Here is a 10,124-nt window from a genome sequence, read left to right on the forward strand (position 1 = left end):
GACGATTTACCAATTTCCACCATGAAAAACGAAATTGAATATTAAGTTTTAATTGGATTGAAATTCCTAGATCCTTTGATATTCATTGAACTTTTCAATGGCATGTTTAAATCTCGATTGTGCCCTTCAAGTTTGTGACTGGGATGTCGAGGATCATAAACAAGGTGTGAATAACCATGCAAATTTGCTTGGTACTCTTAATGTTACAAACCACCTAATCAATGTGCCGGTTAACCACACACGATCCATTGATCTATGATTAACATCAAGCTACCCTTTGCCACGCACTGTCTGTCCTAGATTATTATGACGGTTAACCACACACGCTCCACTAACGACTTAACAAGGTGCAAAGTGCAATTTCATGGAATAGCACCATTTTCACATTTTTCCTAAAGTAACCAAGATTGGGAACTTAATAAAAGTTTAGTTACTTTATAATTATCATTATACTTTTAATGAAAATTAATGTCCTACCCTACCCGTTCGGCTAACGACCCTCCACCAGTTAAGGAAGTGGTGGGTGAGAGTGGACACCCATTAAACTGTCATTTATAGGCAGTAACCTTATACCCCCCCCCCCCTTATAGACCGACTTCGTGAATGAGGCCTACTAACGGTAAGACTGACTTGTCTTATACATATATATAATTATTAAACTTATAATAATATAATAATATAAGGGTTGAATTTTAACTTTTAAAACTCTAGGGTTTGGAATTAAAGTATTCAAAAGTGAGACTTTACAAATTCCGAAACTTGAGGGAAAATTTTAAACTTGTCAAAACTTTTGGTTTTCATAACTAATGAGTTTAATATGGTTTTTATGAAAAACTTTTCAAGTTCCATAACTTGAGGACAAGTTATGGAAGACTTTAAAACCATTTAAGATGACTTTTAAGAAAAAAAACTTTTCATTTTCCATAACTTGAGGACAAGTTATGGATATCATTAAGGCAATTAGATCATATTTTTAACTAGCAAAAAGTATCAAATAATTTATTCATGATCTAACTAAACTCATAAGAACAAAATAATTCATATCATCAATCTTCAAGAAGTTAGCCTAATCATATAAACTAATACAAATCTTGAAATTATGACAATTATCTTTTAATTGGACAAGCATGATCATTACCTTATGGAAAAACAGATTTCATGGTTCAAAAAACAGTTTGGGGGTAATGATCCTAATCCAATTTCTGTCCAAAAATTGAAATTCTGCACACTGGAGCACCAACTCGGCGAGTACATGAACTGGACTCGTCGAGTTGGTCCATTTCTGAGTGGACTCATCGAGTCACCCAGTGGACTCGGCGAGTTCACCGGTCAGAATGCAGAAAAACGATTTTTCCAACTTTGAAAACTTAAGCAAACATCAAATATAATAGAAAACAACCCATGGCTCTGATACCACTGTTGGGTTTTGGTATACTACAACATCCTCTGGTGCACATACAACCCTAAATGCTTTGGATCTATGTTTTCTCTAATTATACATGCAATATTGTTTCCAAAGCATTAAGCCTACAACTAGCATACAAATGACATAAACAACATAAAATACTACTTAGGAGTTTACCTCTTTATGTAGCTTGTAGAACTTGTTGTGTTTGGCCTTTAAAAACTTAGTGCCCCAAGTGTTGCACCTCAAATGGTTCACAACACACCTTGGACAAAGGATGACTTTTGAGAGAGTATTCTTATACTAGAAATCGTCTCCATGAACTCTTAACATTAGGTGTTCGATTTTACCTATGGGGCGCTCTCTCTATATATGTTAGGAATCCAAGAGTCATGGGTAAACCCTAATCCATACTCTTGGGCTTATTATCCATGATCCATGATCCAAGTGGGCTAACTCTTTATGGATTCTTCCATAAACTTAGTCCATCATATATCATAAGCCCAAAACATATATATAACTAATTTACACAATTAGTCCCTATTAATTTAATTAGTCTATTTTGATCACTAAATTAATTCCAAATTTATTCTTGATCAATACTAATTAAATAATATGATTTCATATTAATATATTAGAACTTATAATATATTAATAAATCATAAATAACCTCTTCTCAAAAGTTCATCCTATCAAATTGTCCTGGTGATATGCAACCCAAATGGACCATGCTACTCTCGGGTCAAGTACATACCAATTATAGTTATGGGCTTAGACACCTAATCCAACATGAAGTTGGATGGTGAGGCCCTTCAGTGGTGGGAGGCTTTGGATTTTGTTATCACTAAGACTATACTTCGTGCCATTACTTGGGAGACCTTCAACCGGAAATTTTAAGAGCACTTTTGTAACACCCGTTCCTCAGGTACATTTCCTTATGATTTTTAAAGTTTATATTTTTGGGAATTAAGGGTCTATGTGGGGCATAGATGGATAACTACGCGAGGCGTAGTTCATTAAACCGGCACGTGGGTTTTATGCCCTATGCAGGGCATAACCGTGCAAGGTGAAAACCCTAATTGCGGGATTTTTACCCTTATTTAAGGGCTTAAAGTCTTGGAGGACCTTCTTATGACCGAATTCTATCCCCTATAGCCCCCATCTCGAAACCCTCATCCTTTGGAGAGAATTTTGAAGCTTGTGAGTGATTCTTGTTGTATATTGGTAGTGAAGGAAGGCCATAGTTGAAGTTGTGGTGCACTCAAGCTTGTGCATCCAAATCTTTCATCCCTTTGTCCATCTTTAGAAGGTATAAAGTTCAAACATTGATGAATGTATTGCTAGATCTTACTATTTTATGAGTTTATGTCCTTTTTATCCCATATTCTTGGTCCATTTAGGTATGAAACACTCCAGACCTCGTGATTAGAATCTCCAGGCGTTTTGGAGTGCATTAAGTCATAAAAATGCAATCTTGGCCCATTCCTCCCATCCATGCATGAGATATGGGACACGAGGAAGATTAAATAGTTAGGGTTTTCGATTCGAGCTCTCTTTAGCCATGAAAAGGCATAAAGTTAGAGACTTTATGATTTAGAATGTTCATTAGGGTCAGATCTGAGCTTTGAGTGAAAGCTCTTAATATATCGAGTGTTTAATATGAAGATTGACAAAAGGTGTCATGCACAGGACGCAATCTGGGCTACGCTCAATGTAACCTGGTTTTCACCCGTTTTTTGGTTAAGGCTAGATGCCTTACGTATAGCTAAGTGTAGGTCGCACACAAGTCAATGGAAGGTTGATCGTTGACTTTTTGAACAGTTTGACTTTTGGTCAACTATGAGGGGTTGAGGACCTAGAAGGGCAAAATGGTCTTATTCCCGAATAGGGATCAGTGTTGGTATTTGGACTTGATGATTTGGAGTATTTAGCTTAATTGCTAATTAGGGTTTGGTTTTTGGATATGTTTAGTAGGAGAGACTTTAGCACCAGCGACTCGTGTGTGAGATCTATTCGTTTACCGATCGAGGAGAGTCTCTTCATTGTACTCATGGGTCGAAGGCACCAATATCGGCCCAATGGATAGGTTTGATGATAGTTCTCTTTGTGACATTTCATGTGTATGATGGGTTGGGCCCTTTATCTGTATACTGGGTTAGGCCTGTTTTTCTTGCTAGGAAGGGCACGTTATGTATGTTGGGCGGGGTCCGTTATGTATGTTGGGCGGGGCCCATTACGATGGGTAGGGCCTGATATTATGTATGATATGGGGTATTTTAGGGAACTCGCTAAGCTTTGTGCTTACGGTTTAATGTTTATAGTTTCAGGTACTTCCGACTCCAAGGGGAAGAGCTCGACGTAATTGCACCGCATCCACTAGTGTTCCGCATTATATGACTTGTTTTGTTCTCTGACAAATATATGACATGTTTTTATACTTTGATGGGATTTTGGATTGAATGAATGGTTGTTTTGGATTGTCTTAAAGAAAATTTTCCACTTAGAATTTTTGGGACGTTACAGCTTTGTCCACTGGGTCAGATGTAGAGGATTGAGCGGGAGTTTCATCTTTCTCAATAGCAAACAATAATTGGATTCTTTGTTATTGCTTTTTTCTAACTCGAATTGGAAATTCCAAGACAAAATAAGACCCTGAAAAAAGTTTAAAGTCTTCCTTATTCCTTGATATGTCGGATTTGACCATTGTTCCTGCAAATGAGATTTTTTATTCTTTTCAAATTGACCCCTAATTTGGAAGATGAGTTTGCAGCTGTTAAAGAGGATGTTTCCTGTGCTTGTGTGTATCCTAAAAGGACTCCGCTATTATTATTAATAGTATAACCAATTGTTATGAATGTAGACATTATTTCCAACAATTGAAATCATTATGTCTAATGTATTTTCTTCACCTGATATAATGCAGTTGATATTCCTATTTAATGAAATTTGTATTGGTATCAAATATAGATGGGATTGTACTACCATAGTTACTAATATCAATAGTACAATGCTATTACCAAAACCAAGATAAGTAACACATGATTCCAGTGTTTAGACGAGCCATGTGGGAGAACACTTCATTGATTATTGTTCCACGTAGGATGCCACATGAGCAAAACCTGAAGAAACTCGTCATAAGAACTGAATATGTATAAAAACAACAATGTCTTATTTTACAATAAAAACATCAATGACTAAATCTATTCAAACTGATAACTTAACCTAGAGTAGTCAATCATAAGGATTGAATGTGTATAAAAACAATAAGTTCAAGGGCTTATTTTACATAAAAAAAAACAATGATGACTTAACATGTACAAAATGAGGACTATATTACCTTGTTATATCATTTTCCCATTTTTATTATTTATTTTTTTTACAAAGCCATCGTATAATGAAAATTATAGCATTTTACTTTCAGATCGTTCTTAGAATTTGATATTGAGAAATAGAAATTCAAGTAGAATTACTTCAATTATGAACAAAGCCCTGGATATCATGTTCTCGTAACATTTTTCATAGTTCAAAACCTATGAAAAGAACCTTCACTTACAATTTCAAGCAGGATCCCAAGAAATCATAAACATGGTGGAACATACAAGTTGTTTACAATTTTTTTTGTTATGACAAATCTTTCTCTTTTTGCAATTTTATAGAAATAAAGATGATATTAAAGGTTTAAATCCCCATCTTTAGTTGTTTGAAAATTGCCTAATTGTGACAACGACTTAACTTCCTATCTTACATTTCTTCTTAGTACTTCCAGGTTTTGAACAGGGAGGAAATGGCTTGATTACAACCCGAAATAATCCAACATTGACTTCTGATACCTTTTTACACTTCCATTGCCCATTAGAAAAAAACTGTACGAGTATTCGTGGGCCAATGTACTACAATGTGAGTAGCATTTTTGTGGGTTCTACACCGATAACCGACAAGAAGTAACTATATATTTCTATTGTTTGTCGATAATGACGACCTACTTTCATTTTTACTTGTTGAAATATTGTATTTTGAAATTTTTACGAAAGATATAAATAACTTCTATTATATTTAATCAGGAATATCCTTGGATCGTGCTTAGCACGGCTCTTTGACTTACCTAGTATATATATATATATATATATATATATATATATATATATATATATATATATATATATATATATATATATATATATATATATATATATAGGGAATGATTATTTGGAAAACAAAAAAACCCTAAAAAATCTTAAAAATCATAAAAATGCATAAAGTTTGACCTTAAGTCGCAAAAGTTTGACCTTATGTTGCAAAAGTTTGACCTTAAGTCGCCTAGGAACTTTCCTATGGTTAACCAATATTGGCTTCATGATCCATGTTTGAAGGACCAGAATTTTGGAGCGAAAGTTTTTAGTTTTATCACATGATTTAGTAGACAAACATTTAATTATTTAATCTGGTCGGTCGTAATTCCACGAGCTTTACATTAATTTCAAGCATATTTAGTAGTGGATGCTTGCGTTAAAAATATTTTTTCTATACAAATTGATATTCAGTATCATTTGGTGTAGGTCTCAACTATATTATAAATAATTCGATCTAAACTAAATAACAAATTGAGCTGGATAACTTTTATATTATGAAGTTAAGCCTTCCATTAAAAAGTTCAAATAAACAAAATCATTTCTTTGAAGAACTATCAACGTTTTAAACTTTAGTTAAATTCACATATATCCGGAACTTGAACCATTAATCATTTAATCTCTTGAAATTAAAGTAGTGTTACTCATTGCTTACTCTCCTTCATAGTACAATAGTATATTTAAAATGGTTGGGTTTCCAGCTTAAAAAAAAAGAATTTCAACAATCGGTTGCATTAATGAAAAACACAACATAAAAAAAAAATTTATTTTCGTAAAAAAATTTCTAAATCGATTAAGAGGTTTATAAATCGAAAGAAAGACAAGTTTTCTTAGCGTAAGAGGTTTCTAAATCGATTTCGGTCATTTTTGTTCGTATGCGCCAGTCAATCATCGTCTCCATTTGATGAAAAGCCCGTGCTTCCGAGAGTTAATTACCGATTTGATCGAGGACTTGGTAAGCAACGTTTGGTTATACATGATATGATGCCATAAGTAATCGTTTATAAGTACAAAACCTAAAACGACGAAAATACCCATGCCTGTTCACTCAAACAGATAAAACAAACGGCTAACGTTGATAGAGACTAAATGTACAACATGTATATATATCATGGATGATCCGATTTAATTTTTGAAAATAAAGACTGAACACACAAATTGATACTTAAACCAAGGACGATTGGAGTAATTTTCTCTAATTATAAAGGTATGAAAATATTATCAGTTTAAATAAAAGATTATATGCTGGTCGATCTCGATCTCTTTGTTTGGTCAACCCATTTACGCCCAAATTAAAGAAGCAAATATTTTCATATACTACACTCCGATGCATGATACTTCGACTATAATAATTTATTATACCATATTGAATTAATATTATACATAAAATCCTAAATTGGAGTTGTCAAACAAAATCCAGGATTCTTTAAACATAATTTTAACTGTGACAAAGGGCACCGATACTGTATTATAAAATACAATTATTTGTTATAACATTGTAATATTTAATTTTACGTATTCATTGATCAAGTCGTTGTTACTGATAACCATAGTTGGTCCAAGCCGATTTAAGACCTCGGAAAATATAATAAAATAAGAACCTTACGATAAAAAGAAATTAGTAGAAGATATGGCTTTTTGTTTTTGTTTTATTCACTTATTGTTTTTTTAAAGAGAAATTAAATATCGTCCTACTAATTCTTCCTACAAATCTTTCTACCCAATTAAATATTGACATGTGTATCATTTAATGATATTTTAGTATATAAATATGACACATGTCATTATTTAATTGGGTAGGAGGATTTGTAGGAACAAAAGTAGAAGGATATTTAATTTTTAAATGTGTTGTTATAAATTTATCTTTAGATGGTTTTTGTAATGGTATTAGGAGACCTTGGACTTTCACGTGAATCGTGGTAAAAGAATATTAGCGGCGACAACCAACGCGAATATTGGTTGTCGGCTTGTCGCCGCTAATACTCGTATTTCTTGTAGTGATAGAGTCCTTCGATTTATAGTTGTGAGATGCCCAATGCGATGATTATTCTAAAGAATCGCATTTCCCTTAGTATTATCAGCTGATTTTGTTTTGGTTCCATTTTCTTTGTTTTTTCCCGCTCAACCGTTATCCATAATATATGATGTTTTTTTTCTTAATTAGTAAAAGAAAATGTATAGATTGACGAAGCGCAATAAATAAGTAAACGTTGTAAGATAATAACGGTGGGGAATTAGTTGTACCAAATTCAACACATCTTTAATCCGTCATTATTTTACAAAGCATCCTCCCTAATAAATCAAAATCTTTTTGCCACATGTCATCTTCTCTTTCATTTGGACACATGACATTTTCTAGAATTTTTGAATTTTCTATTTTCCATTTGTCATTTTATTAAATTAAAATTCCACATTTAATATGTAAGGTAATATATATGTAAAATATTTATTAGAAATGATTGATTAAAAAATGCAATATTAAAATGTAAATAATAAGTATTTTTTAAAATAAAATTTTGAAATAAGAAATGAAAAAACATATTAATTGCAATTAATTAGTATAATATTTATTACATTTGATACTTATATATATAACTATAAGTATTATGTGACTTTTTAATTTTAAAAATTAGAAAAAACCATAAATTGATATGTGAATATTTTTTATTTAAAAATTATCACAAAATGACAAGTGTCAAACCTCATTAGAGATTGACATGTAGCAAAATTATCTTCATTTATTATAATAGATAATCGAAACAAAAATTTTCACTTATCGGTCACTAATTTGTTATTGGTCAATAATATATCGCTATGAGTACCCCCACCCCCACCCCCCACACCACCCCCCACACACGCACCACTAAACGACACAGATAATGTGTCGTCATACATCCTGCGCATGTCTAGGGCCAGCCCTAGTGGAGAGAACTAGGTCTTCTCCATGTGAACCTTGTAGGTTTTTATCGAAATCATTAGGTTAAGCATGTAACTGTAATTTTTCGTTTAGAAGTGTTTTGTAGTTTTAATCTTTTAAGTTTTGGTTAGTTAGGGATTATGTTTCTGTTATACTTTGTTGTTGGCTTTGATTAAAAGTTTTCTACAATAAATTATATTTCCAAGTCTAAGATATATATTACTATTAAATTGTTAACTATAAGTTGTTATGATGAAACAATAGACTTCTTTATTTGTCTAAAACTAAAATACAAGTTGTTGTTCATCGGATTTATAATTAAATTATAAACTTATAAAATGATTATTTGAAAGTTTATATTAATCAATATTTTATAAATATATATAATTCTTAATATAATCAACCATGGATCCCGTAGATATTATAGAATTCTTATTCTTATTATGTAAAAGTATTATATATTTGATTAGATTTGAAACGTTTTATTAGTAAATTAAATACATGAAATCATCATACTTCGTTGGAATATATAATCATATTGCAACAATCGTGACCCTTTATATAACACCTTGCACAAATTCATAACATCTACATCGATCTGAAACACATTTCAAAATGGCACACACAATTCTCTCTTTGCTAACTCTCTTTCTTGCCATATTCAGTTTAAACCCCACAGTCGAGTGCCATTCTCGAGCTAGGGCATATGTAGAGCAACAATGTCGTTCTACCTTGTACACTGAACTATGCATCCGAACCCTTCTACCCTTTGCTAGCAAAACAAATGCACCTGCACCCGAACAACTAGCCAGAATTTCTTTAACCACATGCCTAGTCAAAGCTCGGATCACAAAGGCCTACGTGAATATGGTAGCAAAAGAGTATTTCAACAAAACAAAGAATGCAAGATACCATGAAGCAGTGACAGATTGCTTACATCAGATCAATGATGGTGTGAATCAGATTACACAATCGGTTAAAGAGCAACAAAGAATGGTGCATGATGGGGAGAAGGATTTTTCATGGCATGAAAGTAACGTGCAATCATGGGTTAGCACTGCGTTGACGGATGTGACAGCATGTCTTGATCGGATATCAGATAAAGCCATTGGAGGTAAGGAAAAGGGGATGATTAAAGCGAGGGTGTTGAATGTTAAGCATCTTGCTAGCAATGCTCTTGCGTTGTTTAATAAGTTTACAACAAGACACCGTGGATCTCGTGTGATCAAGACTCCTTAGCTAAGATCTATATATACGTTAATTTAAAAGCCTTTTTTTTTATGTTATGATGAATAATAGTTGTCTCCTTTTGTTGTATTTTTCTTGTTGACATGGCTACATGTTTTTTGATGATCGATCGAGTTGATATCATTACGTGAATATGAATTTTGAATTTCAGATCTGAACTTTACGACCCACGAGTTTTGCAGAATATTCAAGCCCTCGAGTTACTGAGATTCAGGACATGTATACTGAAAGTTGAAACCATGCTCATTCGGAAATTAAATACATAAAAGTCAACTCCCTGGACTTTCGATCGTGTGTGTACTTTCGAGAGTATTTTTATCTGGTGACATATTTTGAAATTATAGACACGCTATTTCAAATTATAGGGGGGTAAAATAGACATGTCAAAAGGGTTATCGAGTCAACGTGTCTAATACTAATTAATGAG

General features: G+C 32.9%; 1 pseudogene; it reads left to right on the forward strand.

The window, feature by feature from the left end:
- Positions 1-9,029: 9,029 nt before the first annotated feature.
- LOC145125641 (pectinesterase inhibitor 9 pseudogene) lies at positions 9,030-9,865 on the forward strand (annotated as a pseudogene).
- The last annotated feature ends 259 nt before the right edge of the window (positions 9,866-10,124 follow it).

The sequence above is a fragment of the Lactuca virosa genome, chromosome 7 (assembly GCF_052849685.1).
Source record: "Lactuca virosa cultivar CGN04683 chromosome 7, Lactuca_virosa_CGN04683_v6, whole genome shotgun sequence".
NCBI lineage: Eukaryota > Viridiplantae > Streptophyta > Magnoliopsida > Asterales > Asteraceae > Lactuca > Lactuca virosa.